Source organism: Dasypus novemcinctus, chromosome 9, assembly GCF_030445035.2.
Source record: "Dasypus novemcinctus isolate mDasNov1 chromosome 9, mDasNov1.1.hap2, whole genome shotgun sequence".
Taxonomy (NCBI): domain Eukaryota; kingdom Metazoa; phylum Chordata; class Mammalia; order Cingulata; family Dasypodidae; genus Dasypus; species Dasypus novemcinctus.
In genome coordinates, this window is record NC_080681.1 from 126624567 (window position 1) to 126649478 (window position 24912).

General features: G+C 45.7%; 1 protein-coding gene across 33 annotated transcripts in view; it reads right to left on the reverse strand.

Moving 5' to 3' along the window:
• CAMTA1 (calmodulin binding transcription activator 1) overlaps positions 1-24912 on the reverse strand; it is a 938154-nt gene that overhangs the window by 823576 nt on the left and 89666 nt on the right. The window lies entirely within an intron of this gene.

Sequence of the window (24912 nt, forward strand, 5' to 3'; positions counted from 1 at the left end):
CTCCCTGAGCCTGCTCCAGAGGCCTGCTGAGGCAGGCCGCGCAAGCCAGCAGCCGAAGAGCTGCGGAGACGCCCTTCCTGAAGGTCCTTGGACCAGCTCAGGGGGCTGCCCGCTCCAAGCCTGTGGCAGGACAGCCTCCCACAATTGAGGGGTCTGAAAACCTGAGGCATCAGTTCACTCTTCACTTGTGCCAGGAAGGGGAGGGGAGAAAAGGGAAGAGGAGGGGAGAAGGCAGACTTGCAGAGCGACGGCTTGGGCGCACAGGCGCCTTCTGCTCAGCAAGCGTCCACAGGGCACCTCGGGCGCGTGGACTGTCCTTGCTGCGGGGCTGTGGCAGGACACCCAGCCGGCCAGGAGGCCGGCGGAAGGCGCAGAAGCTGACATACGTCTTACAACAGGCCTGAGCGGCAGATATCGGCACCCCCGTCCCTCAATGACAACGCTTCAGGGGCAGTGACTACACTTGGCAAAGCCCCTGCCTGCAGGGAGGTGGGCAGGGGGTCCTGGCCCAGCTCCGCCCTCAGGCCCCAGGCCCATCCTCTCAGGAGGGCTCCACCTGGCTGGCACTTAGAACCCACAGCAAAACGCTTCCCGGAGCTTTTTCAGTTTTGTCACCAACATCTCCTCCTCGGTAAGGACAGTAACTGCGGACAGGACTGCTCGGCCACTCCCCTCGTCCTGTCCTCTGGGATGGCACAGGGGAGACAAGGAAAATGACCCCTGGACGACCCTCTCAGCTCTAACGGGCCCCCAAACGCCCTTCTCAGGCGGCCCCCGCAGAGCCAGGCACCATTCCCAGAGCTCCGGACCCTGGTCAAGAGTGGAGGCGCCTGCTCCCCGGGCCCCCCACAGCCCCTTTAATTTGCTCTATTCATCTGAAGCCAGGACGCCGGTGGCGCAGGGGACGTCTGAAGGGAGGTAATTAATACAGCTGCTCCGAGCGGAAGGCAGCACCTTGTTTCCTCATTAGCAGATGTACGCAATTTAGGATGACATCCTGGAGGACACACTGCTCCCTCTGAGGTCCAGGCCTCGCCCACCACTTCGGTGTCCTCGCTGTGAGTCACTAAAGCCCCCGGAAGCGGTTCCGGGCTGCGGGGAGCCCGCAGGCGCCCTCTGGTGAGAGGGCTGGGGGCCTGGGGCCGGGCCCACTGCCCTGGAGCCAGCAGCTCCGGCTCCTACAGGCCTGCTCAGGTGACGAGAGCACACAGCTCCATCTTTCAAACACTTCCTCATTAGGTATTCAGCCCAGGATCCTGACACAGTTCCTGCTGTGCTCTATAAACCGAGAAAGCAAGAAGGACCTCAAGGCCGGGCAGCCTTCCCCCCCAGTGCCATGTTAGGACCCGGTATGCAGAGGACTGTTTTCCAACAGCTCACATACACATCGTTATATCAGCACTTCCCCTTCCAAAACACAAGCCCAGCACTTCCCTAAAAAAAAAAAAAAAAAACCGAGCTGGCTTTATCTTGTGATCCTCGAGGGCAGCAGAAGCACTAGGGCAGGGAGGGCTAACCCTGCCGGTTCCAGCTAGGCTAAGGAGAGGGGCCTGCCTCTGCACCCATGCAGGTGTCAGAAAATGGAAAAAACAAAAACAAAATCCACACTGCTATACTGGCGTTTTGAGACCACAGCTCTGCTATTTTCTACCCAGCAGGTCACCGAGGTAAAGCCCTTGGATTGTGAACTTCAATTACGACCCAGCAGAAGGCAGGAGGGTACCCCACAAACAGGCAGCGCTGCCTTCGTGAGGGGGCCCCACGACGGCAGGAAGGGCACCGGGACCCCGTCCGCAGAGAGACAACGCCAACGGCCAAGGAGGGCTTGCTGGAACATTCACAAGGGCAGGCTGCAGGCGCGGCCGGATGATCTGGGGGACGGGTGACCTGGACAAGGCTGAACCACCGCGAGGGCGATCAGTGCGAGCAGATGCACGGCTAGGAAACCTTCGGTGGCTTTACGGCAACATCAGGGGGAAAGGCCAGAGGCCACCACCGGTTTCTTAGGGCTGAGCCTGAAAGACGAGTGCTCTGAAAGGTTAATTCGGAGGTGGTTTTCATAGGTCTTTCTGTGTACGTGGATTCATTTTATCTGGGCCATACTCAAAATCACAGAAGCAGTCCAAGGCAGCAGGTGAGTGCATCAGGGCCTCACCTGTTGTGGGGCTGCCTCTTGGGCCACCCACCTGTTCCAGGGAGTTGGATCCACATTGCAAACTGGCAGGCAGAGGCCCCCAGCCTCCCCAGCTCCCCAGAGCCTTCTCTGCCCCCAGGGCTCTCTCCTCAGCCGGCACATCCAGGCCTTCCTCAGGCAGATCTATGCCCTTGCCCTGTCACCTCGCCTAAGGGTCTGCTCCAAGCCCACCTCTGGGTGGCCGCTCCCTTCGCCTGAGAACCGCACCCGCTGCTGGAGAGGGCCTTTTCTGGCTGTGAATTTGCAGCCTCTCCTGAGGGGCTGGCATTTCTTCACGTGCCCCGTGTCATTTTACCGAGTTCCTGAGAATGAAATGCCTATGATTTTGCTAATAAAGAAGACCTCTTTTTGTGTTTGGTTTTTTTTAAGTGCAACTAGAACAATGAGGCAAAACCGATCGTCCACGTGTATTCTGAATTAATTCAAAAACACTCTATCCAAATACAGAAAATTAGGTGACTTAATTCTCGTGCCCTTTCACCTAAATCAGGGGCTCTGAACAAGGGGTCAGTGAGCTTGAATTGAAATTCCAAAAACACTATTCCTGTGAGGACGTGTTGGTGTGGGTGTGATATATTTATTAAATACACCATGTATTGTAGACTTGGTAAAGGGTCTGTGGTTTTCACCTGATTGGCAAAGGGGTTCGTAGAACAAAAAAGTTAAGAACCCCTGATCTAAATTATTAAAAGTCCAAAGGATTCTCCAGTCCATACCTAACACTTCAGATGACCAAAGCAGAAAAATAAACTGAATTTTCTTTGACAAGCAAGGAAATTTTTCTTTCTGAGTATAAAGAGAATCTGGCAAGTCAGTCTGCTTAATCCTACTACTTCATTGAAAAATAACAAAAAAGGATTATGGCACACAATAACCAAGATGCAGTGGTTATTGTACTTTACCATGTTATTCTTTGATTCGATACCTTAATTTAATTAAATTCAAATTGATCGAGCAGTTTCAGCAATGATTTCTCAATACTCGTGATTCAAAAGACACAGACTCTGGCTAAATTAATACTGCACTTACCTGTCAATAACAACTCGTTAAAAAAAAAAAAGCCTGCCTCCTTGAGCCCTAGAAGAGCCTTTCCCACCACGCAGCTGCTGGCGGGTGCGCGAGGAGCACTTCGGTGCAGATGTCCATGGTCTTCAGAGTTGTAACAAACTCCTCAGGTTGGTTTGAGCTCATGACATCATACCCTCAATGCCTCATGAAATTCTATTTTATCAAAATTGAATCAAAGTGCAGTTTTTAAAATTTTGTGCCCACCTTCCCCACGCTCCCCCCCACGTAAGTAAAATGAACGACAGCGACAGTTCACGACTAGAACCCACTATCGCTCCAAGCCCGGAGAAGACCCACAGGGCCATTCTGGGAAGAGCCTTACATGTAGGGGGGCCAGGAGGTGGTCGAGCTGCCCGTTCACTTGGGAAAAGCACAGGAGACTTGCACGTTCAATGTCGCTTGGATCTTGTGGGTCAACACCTGCCGTGAGCAGCGCGCCAGTGCCAGGGAGCAGACACGCTGGGGGGGACAGGCTGGGCCCCATCAGCCTGCTGACCAGAGAGGGCAGCTGGAGTCCACCTGCGCCAGGCAGGGCTGGGTGGGAGCCACGGCCCAGAGCGTGATGGGGAGACTGGACACGACCCAGTGTCCTTGCTTGTCTCCTCTGAAAACTTCAACAGTATCACACTTCTCTCAGGAACAGTTCTGAGTTCAGCTACGGCAACTCCCACTTCAAAAGTGCTGCACCCCATCCAGAACCAGGGAAACTAGGGGAACCAGGGGAGGTGGGCAGCTTGGAGGGCAGCAGGTGAAGCTGCGAGTTAATTTGTCATGTCTCCCTATAGCAAGCGTTCCTAGAGGTCGGGCCGGTGTTCCTCTATCCACCCTGAAGCCCAGATGTCTGGCAACTCAGCAAATAGTGAGCGCTGATGCCGCTGCTCGGGCTCCAGGCCACCCTCCAGCTCATGCTGTTTCACCAGCTCAAGGACACCGAGCAAACCACACACCAGATATTTAAAAAGCAAACAAACTGAAAGGCAATTAGAACAGATACGTCACAAACATTTAAATAATGAGACCTCAAATGATGTCTATCTGGAAGACGGATCTGTTTCCTCTCTGGACCCGAGGGTCCCTGCTCTGGGGTATCAGGACCATGGCACGGGGTCGCCCTGCTGGCAGATCCCGGTCACTTCTCAGAGGCCCGTGTTGGCACAGGCAGGAAGTTTTTCAACTTACTTAAAATGCATATTGTAGTTTATTGAAGAAACTCCAACTGGCCCCAGGCAGATAATAACTAGATTATTCCACATAGCACCTTCCTTTCATTCCTTTGAGCGAAAAGACCTGCACTCCAAAATGAGAGGAAGGAAAAATTAAATTAAAAAATATATTCAAGTAACAGCTACTGAATGGGGAGGGAAGCCACAGATTTCAGAGCCAACTTCCCAGTGCGTGCCACCCGGCTCTACCTTTGAAACAATTTCATTTTGCCTTCTGTTGCCTAAACAGTAATTATTAAAGGCATCAATTAGAGATGCCCGGCACCATTATTCCCGCGGCCCTGGCACGTCTCCTGCCCTGCCTGCAGCACCTGCCGCCACCCTCATTTTCTGTGTCAGTGGGGTAGGACGAGTCTAAAATAGAGGCCTTCCGCTGGTTCCACGAGTTGCTTTATTTAAGGTCAGAAAGGGACTGCTGCCCACAGCCCTGCCAGGAGTGAAGGAAAAAGCGCAGGCACGACAGGAGCCTTTTTTGCCATCCCTAATTAGCATCAGCAAATCAGGTGCAACCAATATACTTGGCTTTGAAGACGCAGAGCGCGCGTGGGAGGAGACAGGCCTCTCCATCGCCGGTGGAGGCCCCGGGCCCCGCCCTCCCCATCCTTCTCTCCTGCCTCGCAGGAAGAGGAGCACCCTGGGAGAATCATTCCCCACAAGAGAGGGAACCCCTTTCCTAGCACACACACTGGAATGTTTCCAAATCACACCGTGGCCCTGCTCGTGGGGCAGCGGGCAGCTTAGAGACCCATCGATGCCAGAGCCCAGGCCTTCCGACAGAAAGCGAGGGCACCAGCGCCACGTCCTGCAGGGCATCTGGAGAAGGGAGACGGCAAGGGGAGGACAACAACCAGGAGCTTCCCCAAGGAAGGGGCAGCGGGCGGCCCCGCGGGCTGCACTGGCAACAACTACGCACTCCAGCAACCCTCTGTGGAGCACCTCCTTGTGTACCAGGCCCTGCAAATGGCTCCAGGACATGCAAGTGGAGACCCAGGAACTATCCCCCAGGAGTTCAATGTGTGAAGACAGAGACAGTTGCAAGCCACTAACAGAGAAATGTGCTAATGAGCACTCTGGAAACCCAACACCATTCATTCCACTTAGGGATCAAGGCGACACCGAAGACGGGAGAATTAGCCTGAACTTGGAGAATGTGTTCTGGTGGCCGCGGTGGAGCAGGGCGCAGCGTGGACACAGGACTTCACTTTCTCGGGGCTGACACTTTATCCTGTAGAGTGGGTGGTAACTGACGGTGGAAGCAGGAAGGCCCCAGCAGGTCACAAGAACCCAAGCTCAGGCAACGGCAGCAGAGAGAACGCAGATGGGATAGACCACAAAGTTTTCCAGGCAGAATCCACAGATCTTCGTTATCCACTGATGCCAGGGAGGGCCAAAGGCACCAAGGAGGCCTCTGGAGTGGGTAGCCTGGGCCACCCGTCTCCAGGGACACCCTGAACCAGAGAAAGAATGGGATGGGGGAAAGAGGAGAAGTTTGATCCTGGACACACCCAGTCTGGAGTGTTCAGTGTGTGGTATGAAATAAAGAAAGCAGATGTGGCATCACCAGTGTATGGAAAGAAACATACACCATCCGAGGGAAGACAGCCCGAGATCACCGAGCAGAAGGAAGCAAGCAGGCCAAGGATACCAACCTGGGAGCAACAACTGAGCCCCAAAGCCAAGAAGAAGAGGGCTTCACGAATGGACAGACCGGCAACAGCAACCCGTGCCACAGCGAAGCCAAGGATGAGGGCTCAGGCCAGCGAACTGAGGAATGCCGAGCTCTCGCTGAATCCGGCAACAAGACGCCTGTGTCGAGTGGGATGGGGAAGCAGATGCCGGGCTTCCTTGGTTAAGGAGGGGAGTGGAGGAAACAGATAAAACACGGACAGGAAGGGATGGAGAGAAACGTTTTGATAAAAATGATGCACATATGTGAGTAGAGGGGAGAGAAAGCAATATGACAGAGTAACTGGAGAGTGTGTGAACCCAGAAGCATGAATTGCACATAATTTGGGACACCAACAGATGGGGGACGGTACAGACTGTGGATGGCGCCACCCATTGAGGGCGCAGAAAGGAGAGAGGCCAAGGCAGGGACACTGCATGTGAAGGCAGCAAGGGCCTAGCCAGCAATCCCTGGGCGCCATCACTGCTCCCTCTTTCCTGTCAATCCAGCTGAACCCACAAGGCTGAAGATTCCAGCCACACTCATTTCTAGAAGGGACTGCCTAGGGCATGCGGGCAAAGTCTTCCAGTCCTTCCCAACACTGGGATTCCAATGGTTACCTGGCAAATGCAGTGGGACCTCCAGGACCCAGGGCCAGAGGCAGGGTCACCGCCCTATCCCTGTGCTGTTCTGAAGCTCTGAGCACTCACGTGGCTCAGTCAGAGCAGCTCGCCTTTCCTCTTACCTCAGGAGCGGATAACACCAACAAGATGCATCCACGTAAGCCTGGGACATGCAGAATCCAGGTAGTGATCAGACAGACGAAAAGGGTATAGAAATTAGGGTTCAATAACCCTACCCAAGTAGGCTTTTATGATCTTTTTTATTAAGGTATAATTAACATATAATAAGATGTACAGTTTCAGCAACTGTACACACCCACATAATCACCACTCAAAACAGGATTTAGTACATTTTTACCACCCCCAAAAGTTTCCTTGTGTCTCTTCAGTCAAATCTCCTCCCTGCCCTCAAGAAACCACTTTCTACCACCAGAAATGAGCTTTGTCTGCTCTTGGATTTTAGCTAAACGCAGTTGTACAATACATACTTCTTTTGCTTAACGTTTTTGTGATGTTTATTGTTCAGTAGCATTCTACTGTATTAACTAACAATCTGTTTAATCATTTTACAGTTGATTAAATAGATTTGGGCTCTTTCCAGTTTGGGGCTATAAGCATTCTCGTACAAGTCTTCTATGAACATGTATTTTCATTTCTCTAAGGCAAATGTGTGTTTCATTTTATTAAAACTGCTAAATTGGTCTTCAAAGAAGCTGCACACCCTCACACACCTAGAAGCAATGTATGAGAGTTCCAGATGCTCCACAACCCCACCAACATTTGATACTGGTGGTCTTTTTTATTTTAGCCATTCTAAGAGAAGTGAAGAGACTGTGGTTTTAATTTGTATTTCCGTAATAATGGAGATGTTTAACATCTTTTCATGTGTCTATCAAACATTCACATATCTTCTTTTGTCAAGTACCTGTTCAAAATCTTTTGGCCATTTTTTAAAATTAGCGTTAGGGGAATAAATCAGGTATCCCACAAAAGATATATTTAAAAGTCTTAGTCCACATTAAGGTGTGCATTCATTTGCAAATAGGACCTATTACTGTGTCCAACCCGAAGGAGGGAGGGCTTTATTCCAACATGGCTGAAGTCCTCCCGAGCACGGGGCGCTGGATGCGGGAGCAGAAGCCAGAAATCAGCAGAAACCTGAGAGGCAGACACAAGGAGAGAGGGCACCACGGGAGGGAGCCCGCCAGAACGCGACAGGCTCGAGGAAGCAAGCCCTACCGATACTGAGGTCAGACTTCTACCCTCTAAAACTGAGATAACGAATTCCTGTTTTTTGAGCCAATCAGTTTGTGGTATTTGCCATAGCAGCCCTGGCAAACTAAGATGAGTGGGTTGTTCATCTTTCTCTTGCTGATTTGCATGAGTTTTTAAAAATGTGTGCTGACTGAAAGTCATGGCCAGATAATGTGTGTTGTTGAATATCCTTCCTATTTGGTGGTTTGTCTATCCATTTTCTTAATGGTGTCCTTATTTATCTATGAGGTTTTTTAAAATATAACAACATAGAGAAAAAGTCACCTTTTTTATTGTGCAGAGCTATGCATTTTAACAAACACATAGAGCCATCACAATCAAGATAGAGGGAAAGCTTCAATCACCCCCAAAAGTTCTCTTGTACCTGTCTGTCCTCAACCCCACCCCATCCCACCTCACCTGCACCAACAACTGTTTTTTCCCATGTAGTTTCATCTTTTCCAGACTGTCACACAAATAGAGTCAGACAGTATGCCGCCTTTTCAGTCTGGCTTCTTTTCGCTTAGAATATTCCATTTAAGATCCATCCACATTGTACCAGTGCATTCCTCTTTACTGCTGAATAGCATTCCGCTGAATGGCCAGAACACAGCTGTTTACTCAGTCACCAGTTTAAGGACATTTGGGTTGCTTGTCGCTTTTGGAGATCATGAATAAAGTTACCAGCGGCAGACTTGGCCCAGTGGTTAGGACGTCCATCTACCACATGGGAGGTCCGCAGTTCAACCCCAGGCCTCCCTGACCCGTGTGGAGCTGGTCCATGCGCAGTGCTGATGCGCACAAGGAGTGCTGTGCCATGCTGGGGTGTCCCCCGTGTAGGGGAGCCCCAAGCACAAGGAGTGCGCCCCGTAAGGAGAGCCGCCCAGCGCAAAAGAAAGTGCAGCCTGCCCAGGAACAGCGCCGCCCACATGGAGAACTGACACAACAAGATGACGCAACAAAAAGAAACACAGATTCCCGTGCCGCTGACAACAACAGAAGTAGACAAAGAAGATGCAGCAAATAGACAAAGAGAACAGATAACCTGGGTGGGGGGAGAAGGGGAGAGAAATAAACATTTTTTTTTTTAAATGAATAAAGTTACCATAAACATTCATATACAAGGTTTTGTATGAACATACTGTTCCTTCTCTTAGGTAAGTGGTTTTACCTACATTGTATTATAAGGGTGGATTTAATTTATAAGAAACTGTCAAACAGTTTTCCAAAGTGGCTCTATCCTTCTGCATTCCCACTAGCAGGTAAGAGAGTTCCAGTTGCTTCACATCTTCACCAGCACTTGATGTTATCAGAATTTGCTGCTGCTGCTGTTGCTGGTAGTGGTGGTGGCAGCTTTGCTTTTATTCATTCTAACAGGTATGCGGTAGTAATTCATTGTATTTATTATTTTCATTTCTCTGATGAATAATGATGCTGAACATCTTTTGATGTGCATAGTTGTCATCCATACATCTTATTTAAGTGCTTTTTCAAATCTTTTGCCCACTTAAAAAACTGGATTATTACTACATTTTCAGAGTTCTTTATATATTCTGGATACAAATCTCTCATTAGATAAATGCTTTGCAAAGGTTTCCTTCCAGTCTGTGGCTTGTTTTTTGAAAAACAGTTGTTAATTTAGATCAAGTCCAAAGCCCATTTTTTTCTTTTGTGGATTATGTTTTTGGTGTTTTATCTAAGAAATCTTTGCCTAATTTAAGGTCACAAAAACTTTCTCCTTTGTTTTCCTCTAAAAATTTTATAGTTTTAAATTTTACTTTATTCTATGATCCAAGTTAATTTTTTGTATATGGTATGAGGTATGAGCCATAATCAGAGGTTCATTATTTTGCATATGGATGTTTAATTGTTCCAGTACAATTTGTTGAAAAGATTATCCTTTGTCCATTTACTTGCCTTTGCACCTTTGTAAAAAAAAAATAAAAATCAATTACCATTTATGAGTGGGTTTATTTCTGGACCCTCTACTCTGTTCCACTGATCTATGTGTCTATCCTTTTACAATACCACATTATCTCAATTACTGTAGCTTTATAGGAAGTCTTGAAATCAGGAAGTACAATCTTCTAGCTGTGTTATTTTTCAAAACTAGCTTGGTTTTTACTAGGTCCTTTGCATTTCTACATAAATTTTAGAATCAACTTGTCCACTTCTTAAAAATTAAAAAAAAAAAACCTGCTGTAATTTTTATTTAGATGGTATTGAATTTTCATAAATCAATTTAGGAAGAAGACATCTTACCAATATTGACTCTTTCAATCCATATCATCATCCCTTTGTGTAGATTTGCCCGATTTCTCTCAATGTTTTGTAGTTTTCAGTATAGAGGCCTTGAACATACTTTTCTTAGACTTTTATGTCAACGTATGTGATGTTTTTCAGCTATTGTAAATGGTGTTGATTTTTAAATTTCATTTTCCAATTATTTTTGCTTACAGAAGTACAAGTGAACTTATATCATCTTGTAGCCTGTTTAAATTCACTTATTCTTGTAAGTTTTTTATTTTCTTTTGGTATATCCTACAAAGTTTTTAATAATCATGTTGCTTTCAAATAATGACAGTATCCTCAAAAGGTTAAATTTTTCAGCTAGATTAATTTGACTGTCTGAAACCCAAAAAGGTAGGTGTTTTCAATGTTTAGAAAGTGTCCAAATTTCCAAGAAAAAGAACTTGGAGGAAATTCACTTTAATTGCACAAGCTGAGATTCAAACTTTTGACTTCAGGGTTTTATTTCCTTTTCTTGTTAGAACACACCCTCTTCTGAGGGACAACGGAGGCTGCAATGGGAAGCCACAGACATAGACACTGGCCGGGTTACTAGTCCCACACGCCCACATGCAGAAAACTGGCTATCCCTCTTTGTCCTGTAAGTTTCTGGCGCTGGTGGTGAGCTAGAAGAAGAGCAACATACCAGGGCATAGAGAGACAGATGCCTCCTTCTGGCTCTATCCTAGATTACCTAGCACTTACTACAAGTTTCTGGTAATGAGCTGTCTCTGTGTGATAAGCAAACTTTGGATTCCTCAGATGACTTTTCAAAGAACTCTCAATTCCTTCTCTTAAGGAGGAAAGTGAAAAGGTAACGACAATCCAACAACAAATACACAAAATGTTTGAAACATAATAAACAGGGAAGCGGACTTGGCCCAGTGGTTAGGGCGTCCGTCTACCACATGGGAGGTCCGCGGTTCAAACCCCGGGCCTCCTTCACCCATGTGGAGCTGGCCCACGCGCAGTGCTGATGCGCGCAAGGAGTGCCGCGCCATGCAGGGGTGTCCCCGCGTAGGGGAGCCCCATGTGCAAGGAGTGTGCCCCATAAGGAGAGCCGCCTAGCACGAAAGAAAGTGCAGCCTGCCCAGGAATGGCACCACACACACGGAGAGCTGACACAACAGGATGATGCAACAAAAAGAAACACAGATTCCCGTGCCGCTGACAATAACAGAAGCAGACAAAGAAGAACACACAGCAAACAGACACAGAGAACAGGCAAATGGGGTAGGGGGGGCGGGGAAGGGTAGAGAAATAAAATAAATAAATCTTTAAAAAAAAAAAAAAAAGAAACATAACAAAGGTCCCCGTTTAACAGGGAAACATCAAGTTCACCAAGCTTACGGCTCTATTACCCCAGTAAATAGAAACAGGAAACAGATCATGGATGAAAGGCTTGACAAGGGCTTGGGTCTAAAATGTATTTCTACAACCAAATTTTTTCCACCTTGCAACTTTATATAATTTGACTAAGGCTATAGTATCAATTGCTGTGATTTTTTTGAAATTCATTACTGCTTCCACCACAAAAGTCATTATTTATCATGCTCGTGGTTTCCAGACTCAACATTTGCCCAGTGGTTTCAGACTCAACTTTCTTTTTTATTATGAGGCAGTGAGACTGTATCTGTATGTGTGTGCGTGTTAAATAGTTTTTAAAAAAGGGAAACAACTCTCAAGCACTCCACTGCCATTGTATCAAATGCAAGGCAAGTGATTGCTGAGTTCCCAATTACATTCAACCTTAAATCACGCTGTTTGGTCTGATTTTATATCCAGCCCTACAGGGAGTTGTGCAAAGGCATATATTTGGCAAGCTTTCAAACCACAGCAACAAAACATGTGCTGAAGAAAATGATTCAAAATATTAAGAAAGCAGTCATTTATTTTAGAAAGCCTGTTCACGTGAGACAATAAGCTGCTTCCCAGAATAGGCTCCATCCATCAGGAAAACACTCCAACCCAGCACCTAGTGGCTGGAGCCTGCCTCTCAGCCATCACAGTGCAATGATTATTATTTATCATCGACAGTGCATCAGAGATGCATAAGCAGGCTGGGCACACTTCCCTGATGGCGGGCAGAGCTGTCGAGGGCAGCACACACTCCCTACCACGGGCCCAGGGGACTGGCTGCCTTTTCCCTGCACAGCCACACAAGAACACAGTGAGGGGACTCAGGCACATCCAAAGGGGATGGAAGACAGCAACAGCTTGGCACTGGGTCCAGAGCATCCACTTCTTATTAAACAAACTAAAAGAGAAAAAGGAGCCCCATGTCCAGCAGGTACCTGCCTGGAGACCCTCCATGTGGCAAAAGGGCTGAGGTCCTTTTAAGGAAGTAGGCCAGCTCATCTAGCCAAAGCCAAAGAGATTCCATTTGAGTTAAGACTCAGAACAGACAGCTGCACACTGATGTTCAAAGTGACGTTATTCATGACAGCCAAAAGATGGAAACAATCCAGGTGTCCATCAACCGATGAGCAGATAAATAAATCGTGGTGTATACACATGACGGAATATTTTAAAGCTGTAAGAAGAAATGAAGTTGTAAAGCATATGCCAACACAGATAAGCCTGGAGAACATTATGATGAGTGAAGCAAGCCAGACAGAATAGGACAAATACTGTATAATTGTGCTACTATACACTAAATATATTGTGTAACACCATGGAGTTAGTAACTTGAATATGGGTCACTGAAAAACAGAAGGAGGTTAAAGAATGGAAAGCTGAGGGTTAACTTGTGCAGAATTGGTAAAATGATGTTTGTCTGAGGCAGGTCTGAGTCGCTTTAGACTTACTTTTATATACCACCTTTGCAGAGGTAATAAATGTAAGCTCTCTTTAAAACAAAAAAAAAAGACAGACTCAGTGTACTTCCTGATCTCCCTCCTGGAAACTGTGTGTACCATCCTGAGGGGTCAACCCAGCAGCCAAAGCCACCCAGGGTAACTGCTGCCAGTTACCAACCCTTCTCCCATCATCCATGAGTTATAACTTCTCTGCCTGAAAAACAATTTATCATCTCCTTCCATCACCAGAAATCTGAGGAATGGGCAATACATGGATGACTGATCTTGTAAAGGATACCTAACAGTTTTCTCTAAATCAGGACACACTAAAATTTAACAAATATATAAGTTTCTCAACCAATGTTAGTGTCAAAGACAAGAAATATAAAACTGCAAAGTTGAACAAGTGAACCACTGGAATCCCAACTTTCCTAAGGTAATAACAGCTTTGATTCAAATACCACTAAACACAGCACAACACCTGCAAAGAGGAAGGCAAGTTATGGGCTAGTGGTTAGACAAAAACTTCTGCAAATATCTTAGCCATGAGAGGACTGGCTAGAAAAAAAAAAACCAAGGCATTTATGAGCAGGAAATCATTTTCGCTCTTTTAAGGCTAGTTAGATAGAAACTAACAACAGCAAGCAGGTGCATTTCCCTCGCTAACATTCAGAGCTGCTTAAAAAGCCCATAGACCCACAACCAAGGACCAAACTCACTTTCTTCAAGTTAGATCACAGGGTCCTGATGGTTTCATTTTTAAACAAGTGAATAATAATTACTATACACTGACTGTGTGTCAAATACAGTGTAAAATGCACTGTACACATTCATACTGCCTACAGTCCATGTGGAAAAGTCACTGTACTCCACCTACGATTACTGGCCACTTAGCAGCCGGGTAAGTATGGGAATATATTTGGACCATTCCATGGACTCAACTACCATGTTAACTTCAAAAGCAACCAACCAAAGGGTCAAACCAGAAAGTGGCACAATTTGGGGGTATGAAGTAGATGGTATCTACAGTATTTATCATAAGAGAAAAATGGTTCTAGGAAAAACAGGATCATTGAGTTTTCAATAACTAGGGCACAGGTGTCTGACATGTACTCCCAGCTCTTCCCCATCACCCACTGACCATCTTCTCACCATGGAACAACCTGCCAACAACCTGCTGTGGTTGCCTACTTCTTGTGTAGAAGGCCCTGCACAGGCTGATCCAAACTGTTTTCCAGCCCCACCCACCTCCAACACACACAAGCCATGGCCCAAAGAGACCAGGGCCTTCCTGACTGACTGGGCTCGTGCTGCTGGTTTCCTCCAGCTCCGATCTGTTCCCTAGTCGGCAAGTGGGAGATCCCAGCACCTTGCCTTGGGAGGCATTAGGCTCCAGTCAAACATGAGAAGGGAGGGATTCTCCTAAACCAGTCTAATGAGTTAATGCTCAATCTAAAGCAAGCCAAATCCTCCAGCTCAAGGACTTTATCCCCAGGTCTCAGTTCTAAAAAGGCCCATTTCACTATAAATTAACTGAGAATTTACTGTCTTTACTTGTATAACCTAGCCGCTGTAATAATGCCCTGATAAAGAGAGCATCAAGAACTGGAAGTTGCACGGGGGAGCCTTTGCTTGGCAGACAGGTCTCCTGAGTTCCACAACCCAGTCCCCAACTAGCCTATTAGAGACCAAAGCCAATGCTTCAATAGACAGCTTGCAGAGGAATAATATATTTGAAACCCAGTGAGTTGGAGATGTGACTCTTCTCGTCCCTCAGGAAGCTGAATGTGAAGGGTTCAATTAACTATTTCCAAGCACCCTCACCAACTGTTCAGGTATCAGTAGCCTTACCACATCTTCCTCCGAAAAAACTGAGATGCTGCCAGGAAGATAACCAAGGAAGCTAAAGGCAGCTCACCAAAGTTTAGATTTCTGCAACCATATTAGCAGATTTGTTCCTGAACCCGAAAGTCATCGCCCTCCACACTCCAAAGAAAGATGCCACAGGAAGTCACAGAAGACAAGACCTGGGGCACAAGCTGGGTGCAATGAGCTCCAATCCAGTCTCTGGCAAAGGGAGGCAGTGCTGTCTCTCTGCCCCCAACAAGGAAGCAAACTGCCACTGGCTGACCTCCTACCATGAACCAAGAATGCTATGAACACCTAACTACTCCACTTAACCACTTCCCATGCCTTCTTGGGACAGAAGGCTGATTCTGTTAAAGTACAGCCATTCTATAAATGCCCAAATCTCAAAAGACAAGGTTTAGAGCACACGTTTCCCAAGCAGTTCCCAAAAACCACGTGGGAGGCCTTATCACAGATTTCAGGGCCCCTCCCCTGGGTGAGAGCTCTCTGGGACATTTAGACCTTCAGTGTGCCTCTCCTGTGCTCACTCAGTGAGTATCTATGCACTTCCAGGCACCTCTAGTCGCTGGGAATACAGATGGGAACAAGACAGACAAGGTCTCTGCTGTAAGAGAGCATGCATTCTAGTGTGGCAGGTAGGAGTTGAGGACAAAAAATGAAAAAAAGAGAATATTTCACATAGTAATAAATACAACAAAAAAACAAAACTGTCGTGCTAGAGCGATGGAGGGCTATGTGAACCTGGGTATTCAAAGGAAGGTCTCTGAGTAGATGACACCTGACATGAGACCTGAACTGCAGGAAGGAGGCAGTGTACAAATATGGGGGGTGGGGGCCACAAGGGCAGAGCATTCCACCTAGGGAAAATAGCTAAAGCAAAAAAAAAGCATGCCCATGGTGCTCCCAGCACAGAAAGGGTCATCAAACCAGAAGGCAGATGGTGGGAAACGAGTAGTGGGACACAGGGCATGAGAAGGCACTGCAAGGTGGTGGCTTCATATTTGCAGGTTTAAAGATTACTCTGGCCCTTGTATAGAGAAGACCCTGCAGAGGGAACAAGACTGGAAGCAGGGACTCAAACAGGAAAATGGGACAGATGTCCATGCAAAGAAAAAAAGGGTGACTCAGATCAGGGTGATGCCAGTGGAGATGTGGAAATCTGAATGCACCCTGGAAGGAGAACCAAAGAGCTTATAGATGGATTAGATGCTGGGGGTGGAATAAAGGGCATCGTGAAAGACACTCCTGAGCTTCTGGCTTGAACTACTGCTGAGCTTGCAGAAGCAGCCCTCATCTTCACTTGTCCAAATACTCGTCCCTGCTCTTTACCAACACTGAAATCCAACCCTCACCAGAACCTAGTTCATAGTGGACAGAGAACACGGCACACTCCAAAAAAGCAAGGCAGATTTAAGTATTAACGTTTATAAACATGCTTCAAAAGGAAAGGCTGCAAGTCCGGGCCTAAGGGACAGCTGGCCAAAGTCTCCACAAGCCTTGCAGCTTCTCCTCCTGCCAGTACACCACCCTCCCGACTGACAAGTCTTGGGTTTCCTGGCTTGGCAAAGGGCCCACCCTGGAAGCAGCTGCTCACAGAGCATTTTCGGCTCCCTTTTAACCAGGCTTTTTAAAACAGATACTTTTTCTACCCTGAGTTTGTCACCATTTAAAATGTTGTGCTAGTTAGCAGTAATTATGCAAATGCAAGCAGCCATTTCTATTTTTAAAAGGGAACCCCATTTAGAATCCTTACATCCTGAAATGTTTAAAATAGCTAGTCCAGTGATGTTTTCACTTTATTCAGACTGTTTGTGTGGATTTAAACACAGGTTAGCAGAAATCAAAGCAAGTCAAACATTTACTTTCTATTAAACATCGATCAGAAGATTAAAAACCTATTTTATATTTAACAGAATGAAGCAGTCAAATCAGCACGGCAGCAGCCTCACCGGTATTTACTGCCGAGCAGTGCTGATGTTTGGGAGGCAATCACTTTAGGAAAAGGGGGGATGGATTCCTTTAAACTCTTCAAAAAGGGAATAATACATTTGAACAAATCTTTTAATTAGAGTATCTTCTAAAGAACCTACAAAGCCTTTATTCTTTTCAAACCTAATGCTTTTTAAAGGCAGCTCTTGCCCCTTAATTCCACATGAAAAATTCAGTCTAACATAATTAAATTTTATTCCATGCTATTTTTATTGGGTTCACAGAAATAGAGAATGGCATCATCTGCAAAACAAACTTTCCAGCAACTGTGCTTTCAAAGTGAAAGGATGGCTCTCAAAATTGAACTTAAATGCAAAACCTACTTCAAATGGAATCCAAGATGGATAGATAGATATTTAAAAGATAGGCTCATCCATGTGTTACACCCATCTTCACATAAACAAGTGCCCTAATTCTCCATTTACTTAACTGTGCTTGCCACAAAGCACCTCTAAGCATGGATCCTAATTTTTAATATTTAGATACTGAACTCTGTTTCATTTTTCAATGTGAATCCCTCTGGTAGATAAAGAAAACAGAAAAGAAAAAGACAGGGAAAAAGGTATATATCTGTGGCTAAATGAAATTTCTTATTTGAATAAATATTTGGATAATTGGACTGTTTGTGTACATGGGGGAAAGACTTGCTGTTTTGAGTCATTTATATTAATTATAAAGCCAAAATCTATCTCTTTTTCCAGTCAGAATCAGTAACCTACAAATAAATACAAAAACTTACCTCTCAGATGGGCAAAATGGATTACAGTATTCCAAAACTAAAAGAAAGAGAAGCGTGAACAAAAAGCTCTCCAAGGACCCACAGTAAAATTCACTTCAAAAGCAAATGGAGAATGTGCCTAGTCTAACTGCCTTGGGGTCAGTCACATGCGTCTCTCTCTGGCGTATGCATTGTAACGCACAACTCGCCCACGATGTACACACGAAGCTATCATCTTCACTTTGAATATGGAAACCTATCAATAGAACAATCTCAGATCTCTGGCTATCCACCCTTTTATTCCATCCAGCAAGTCCCATTTGTTTTATAACTTCCTAAAGGAACAAAAAAAAACACAAAGGCTTTACGCAGAGCCTTTCAGCGCTCTGGTCCTTCATTCACACACGTGACATCTGAAACTGACACACGGGAGCAGCACGCCTACCTGAACTAAAGAGGTCACTGGGAAAACTCCAGGGATTTGCCCTGGGTGATGCACCAGAATTCTCAGGTCCCAGGCCTGAGGGCTGCTATTCCCATTTCAGCATTCAAACAGGCAAAATATCTGGAATGTTTCTCAGCTTTAAAAAAACAAAAACAGGAAGCTCTTTAATGAGACTGTTGGGGCTTCAAAAGATTAAGGCATATCTTAACTCACATGTTCAACTTTGGCTTTTCAGATTCACCTCTATTTTACCCACTAAAAAGGGAAAAAAAGGGAAACGGACTTTGGCCCAGTGGTTAGGGCGTCCGTCTACCATATGGGAGGTCCGCGGTTCAAACCCCGGGCCTCCTTGACCCGTGTGGAGCTGGCCATGCGCAGTGCTGATGCGCGCAAGGAGTGCCGTGCCACGCAAGGGTGTCCCCCGCGTGGGGGAGCCCCACGCGCAAGGAGTGCGCCCGAGAGGAGAGCCGCCCAGCGTGAAAAGAAAGAGCAGCCTGCCCAGGAATGGTGCCGCCCACACTTCCCGTGCCACTGACAACAACAGAAGTGGACAAAGAAACAAGACGCAGCAAATAGACACCAAGAACAGACAACCAGGGGAGGGGGGGAAATTAAATAAATAAATAAATCTTAAAAAAAAGGGGGGGGGGAACCCACCCACCAAACTTACCACAGTAGCCTAGAAGACTCAACAGTCTGGGAGGAGCTGCCACTGCAGCCACCAGCACGTGGGTTCCTCTGAACTCGGGCTTTCAGAAAGGTTCCATGTGACGCTGTTAGGAATGGGACCCCGGCCAAACAAACCCAAAGCAAAACAACAAAGCCAACGCACATAACAAAATTACGTTTCTAATACCACAGAAACAGGTATTAGAATTTTCAGATTTACTAATCCCACCATATTTGCAGGAAAGTTTTTTTTTCCTTAGGAGACTTGCCTGTTTTCTGGTTAGATCTAAATGTTTACATAAGACTTTCTGCTAGCTTTTCAAGAAGAGTGCCAGGCCCATTTTATCACTTTTAAACTACATAAGCATTGCCATTCAAATATCTCAGTGGCTCTTGTAATATTCTCCCTCCAATGTCGTTTTATCTCCAGCACCAACACGTAAATCACAGTGCACAAACAAGCTGTAGCCTCACACAGAGCCTGCTGAGGATGCGGCGTCAGCCCAGGGCAGGGGGATGCCAGAACCAGCAGCCTCCCATCAGCCATTTCCTCTGAAAGGACAGTACAGTGAGACTTCGTTGACTGAGGCTTAGTAATACCAATTTCCTAACACTCAGAAAGGATCTGAGGTGAAAAGAAACATTAAAATGGTCTATTAGGTATAAAGGAATTGTCATGCATTGAATAGCATAAGACCCCAGGCGTAGAGGCTCACCAATTTAGGAGGGGAAAAACACAATTCCAAAGTAACTTCAATGGAGGGGTGCCACAGAGGCACTGGGCAGACGCGGCCCCTGCCCCAAGCCCGGCCAGTCCAGGTGCTCAGTGCATGTCTGCAGAGTGAATCTAAGGGACAGGGGCTCTAACTCCTGCTGTGCCTCAGCCAGGTCACTCCTTGGCCTCCCTCATGTCACCCAGGAGTACGAAACGGGAGAATGCCCACCCTGCCTATCCCTCAGGTTGTGATGAAGCCAAATGAGACAGTGTCTGTGTAATCATTTTATTAAACTGTACAAGTGCATAAAACGTGAGTTGCTACTATTTTATTTATACAGTAATGCTAATTACAGATGATCTATACATTAAAATTAGCTGGTATACTTATTAAGTGAGAAGGCCAGTAAGTTTCTTTTCTTGTTTCTGAAGGTAAGGAAGGTTTCAGGTTGGTTTTTTTTTTCAGGATGCCTGTGCTTCTATTGGACTTAAGTTGTAACTGCATGAGAAGTAGCCATGAGCTGCAAAGGCATCTAGCTGAAGTACTGCAGCACATGGACTACTCTTTCCTTAGGTTAAAAGCTCATTAATGGCATAAACGGGGAAACTACTTGGGTGGTAAGCCCCTGGAAAGCCACAGAACGCCACTCACGTCAGTGGCCACAGATGTGAAGCAAGGTGACGAGAGGGTGATATGGAAGCAAATGCCCCGCCTGCAGAAGAATTCAGGTATTCAAGACGAGACAAGTTCAGGAAAGTACGCAAAAAGTACCTTAAACCAAATTTAATTGAAGTTCACAAGGATTATATTTGTAAAGTTGTGGGGGAAACTCAGCAGTATGAAAATGGGACTTGCAGGAGAAACGAGATGAGGGGTGTATGGGCACTCTGTACTAGCTCAGCAACTCTGTCTTAAATCTTAAATGAGTCCAAAATAAAAAGGTTATTTTTAAAAGATGACACTAAATTAAACAAGAAAGAGGTGGGGAGGGGCTCACCTCCAAGGAAGAAAAGAGAGTTAGCTTTTGTTCAGCAGCAGCCTGCGCCCGTTTGCTAGGACGTCTGCCCGCTTCACCTCCTCTCATCCTCACAGCCACCTCTTGAAGTAGGTTAGACTCTTCTACCTCCACCTCCCCTCTACCTATTTCACAGCCATAAAAACTCTCATAAAAGACAAATTAACTTCTCCAGGTCCCAGAGCTTTTAAGAACTGGGGTTCAGCTCCAGGCCTGCCTAAGGCCACAGAGCAGCAGAGCCTGGCTGAGGTGTCATGGAGGCGACAGTGCCTGCCCTTCTTCAGGGAGAACCGCACACAGAGAAGGCCACAAGGCTCATCTCCTGGCAGGCTGGTCTTGAGCTGTGCCAGTGAGCCACGCAGAGGCCATCAGGGCTACTCCCTTCCTCAACCCAGGAACGGACAGGGTTTCCCCCTCATGGAACGCTAGTTAAAAGATTCACCCGAGAGTAGATATCTTGATCCCTCGTGGAAAAAACAATGGTACACCAGTGACAAGTTCTCCTGAATATCCTCTCACTCAGTGTTACACCCACCACCTGAGCTGCTCAAGGCTTGAAGGAAACTCCAGAGCCAGGGCTTAACGAAGGAGTAAACAAACAAGCACCAGACACATGAAAGAAAAGTACAGATAGGCACAAAGCTAATACCGAGCACTTTCCAAAACCCACGAAAAAAGGCTGTCTGAAAGAACCCGTTTTAAAGTGGCGTCTCTTTCAGGAGCCACGTGAAGGCTCATGGGTCCTCTGCCTGATGTCCTCCAGGTGCCACCAGAGGGCACCAACTCATATAATCACTCCTCAGACTCTGAGGTCACGCGTGGTAAACTGCAGGAATGTTGAATGAAGACTAGATTTCCAAACAATGGAGTACTAAATATATAACTCCGACAATAGCAAAATGTATTTGATGGTCCTAAGTTGCAATGTAATTACATAAAATTTCGAAGTACATATATGCAGTGGCAGGGTACACTAAAGACGATTTAAACACTCTTCAGATTTACAGAAATTTTATTTTAAAAATAAAACTAGGAGTTATGCATTTTTCCTGCATCTTTGATAACCTGTCCCAGCATCTTTTGTGTGTACACATATACACAGATAACAGCAACAAGAAAAATATTTGTTGCCTCTTTGCTCTAAAAACACCACTCTTCATTGAATTAGAAGTAGACATTCACCATCATTAAAAAAACTATAGTTTACTGGGCATGATTAAAACACACTTTAATCTTTCACACTGAAGTCCTTGGAATAATACATAGCGAACATTCACGGAGGTTCACCATGATCTGGGTTGCTATTCCAAGCACAGGATGCTATCTGACACTCACCACATCCCTCTGAGAGGTTTTAATAACTCTATTTTAGTAAAAAGTTCAACCTTGCGTTTCTTGAATGTAAGCAAGAATGTTTCTTTACGTTTGTATCTTCCACTGATGATATATTTGCCCACAAAACTATAAATGCAGATTTGTGAGTTCTGCCTCATTAAGCAGTTTCTGCAATTATCTCTTTACCCCAGAATTCACTTCTTATACTTTCATGGGAGGATATTATATAATCAAAATAGTTTTGGCAATAAGTTTAATGAAAAATGCATTATGCCCCGAAAAGTTTTTTGTTTTTATTTTGTTTTGTGGTACATAAAATCTAGCCTTTGCTGTTTGGCACTTTATTTAAAAAGGAACTAAAATATTTACTGATTTGACCAGAAATATTGGTTACTTCTGTGTGTGAAATGAGATTCAAGTTCAACTGTGCCTTTGTTTTTCCTGGTTTGAATTGATTTCTTCAATGTGTAATGAGTAACTGAAGTTTACACTTAAATGAACACAATTTGACAAATAAAATATGCTCTACCTGAAAAGAAATTTCATTTCTTTAAATAATTCATCACAAGTTAGTGCCACAAATAAACTCACCTTGAGATAACAGCCTACATCACAAGATGTTGTCTCCTTGGTTTTTTGTTCTTTATTAAAAAAAAAAAAAAACCTCCTCAAAGATTTTCAAGAACAGAAGAATGGGTATTCTGGCCTGTGCAAACACACAGAGGGTAAAGATGGCAGAACTACAAGGATCTGTGAACACAATTAGTTCCTATCCAAATAATTGCTTCTAAGCATCCTCTATATCTTTGTTAATGCCCATCTGATATGGAAAATATATTGGTTTACCTTCACTTTGTGTTAAATTTTTTATTTTAAATGATTAAATATTAGGGATATTAAAAAATATTTACCTGTTCCTATTTTTATTTCTATGATTTTCTAAGACTTTCACTGGATGTCTTGATATTAAAATACTCTTACTTTATTAGTATGTATTCTATATCTAAACCCATCACTATATCCCATTTTACTATTAATGGAACCTGGCAATATACTGGGCTTTATTTTCAGGGAGGTTTTGGACCACAGAGGGGTTCGATGGTGGTGGGGGGGAATACTGGTGTGGGGTGTTATTGGTGGGGGGCGCATGGTTGGGAGGGAGTTCTCCAGGGCATGTGTGTGGGGTGCAAAAAAATGTTTGGATATTTTCATAATGGTTACAGTTGGGAACAATGGCTGGGGGAGTACTGAGTTCCTGGCTGGGGAAGCTCTGTCACATTCCCCAATGGAAGAGCAACAATCCTCTGAGTGCAATGGCTAAGACCAATAAGGAAGGATGGTCCAGCAACGAGCCCTTGCTGCTAATGACTATGCTTGTGGGCCTGTGGGCCTGAAATAAGAACTAGGTCTACAGCTGCAGGGTGCCTAAGAGTTACCTCCTCAGAGCCTCCATGTTGCCCAAATGTGGCCAGTCTCAAAGCCAAACTTGGCATGTAAATTCCCCCCAGCGTGGGACATGACTCCCAGGGATGAGCCTCCCTGGCACCGAGGGATTACTACCAAGTAGCAGCTGATGATGCAGCTGGAGAATGACCTTGAATAAAAGGGTCAACCCAGACCAGCAGAATATCTCAGCCTATATGCAATATCAGGAGTTAAGAATGCTTTTTGACCCTGAATAAAAGGGGGAAATGGAAAGGACAAATGAGTTTATATGGCTATGAGTCTCCAAAAAGGAGCCAGGAGGTCATCAGAGGGGTCGCCCTTATGCACACCTCAGTAGAGTCCCAGAGACAGCTAAAGTAGATACAACCCCAGGTATTGGTTCTTGTGAGAGTTACAGAGACCCACAGGTTCTACGGTCATGGCAGATGGACTTCAGAGCCATGTCAGTTGGCCCTACTTTGGAATTTATGGTCCTGAGTGTGATGGAGTTGGACTCAGGTGTGATCTCTGTTCACAAGCCTCTCCTGTCACTTTTACTGGACCTGTGGTTGGCGCTGGGGTTTAGTGTATACTTGGTGGACCTGAATCTCTGGACTGTACATGTGATAGCCAGGCCCTGAGCCTCAACAGACTTGCAACTCCTACCCTCTGGTTTACTGGACTTACACCAGCCAGCTAACAGGGAGGTGAAGAAGGTCAACCACCACACCAGGGAGCCAAGAGTGCCTACAACTACAAACAAGAGCATCCATTGTCCAAGTGGAGTCAAGGCACCCTCTCGATAGAGGAGTGGAGTGGACATATCCATCCCAGGGTCCACAGAATGGAAGAATAGAGTATGGATTAGAGTGGACTTACTGATACTCTATTCTGGAACTAATGTGATTAGTAGTGGAAGTAAATTTAACACTGAGATGGAGAAAGTGGACATGGTAGCTGCTGAGGGTGGGAATGGGAAGAAGGGATATGATGTGGGGGCATTTTCAGGACTTGGAGGTGTCCTGGGTGATACTGCACAGGCAGTTACTGGACATTGTATGTCCTCCCATGACCCACTGGGTGGACTGGGGGAAGAGTGTAAACTGTAATGTGGACCACTGACCACGTGGTGCAGCAGTGCTCAGAGATGTATTCACCAAGTGCAACGAATGTCCCATGAGGATGGAGGAGGTTGTGGTTATGGGAGGCATGGGGTGAGGAGGGTGGGGGGTATATGGGGACCTCATATTTTTTAATGTAACATTAAAAATAAATAAATTTTAAAAATAAAAATAAAATAAAATAAACACTCCAGAGACAAGACTCCTATGTTTCTCCTCGATTTTTTTCTCATTTCCTCAAGGGGCATGGATTCCATGACACATAGTAAGTGTGTAATTCATAGTTCCAAAGTCCTAAGAAACTGATATCTCTTAACACTCTTGCATTCTAACCCAGAGGAGACAAGGTACCACCCTGCTGGACTACAGTTGTATCGCCAACACAAAATTTTATGTTTTTGCTCAAAGTTTCCCTACTTTATCATTTTTACAAGTCATATAGAAGAGGCAAGTGAAAGGCAGCACATTCAGAAAGGATGTGCTGCTTGCTGGCCC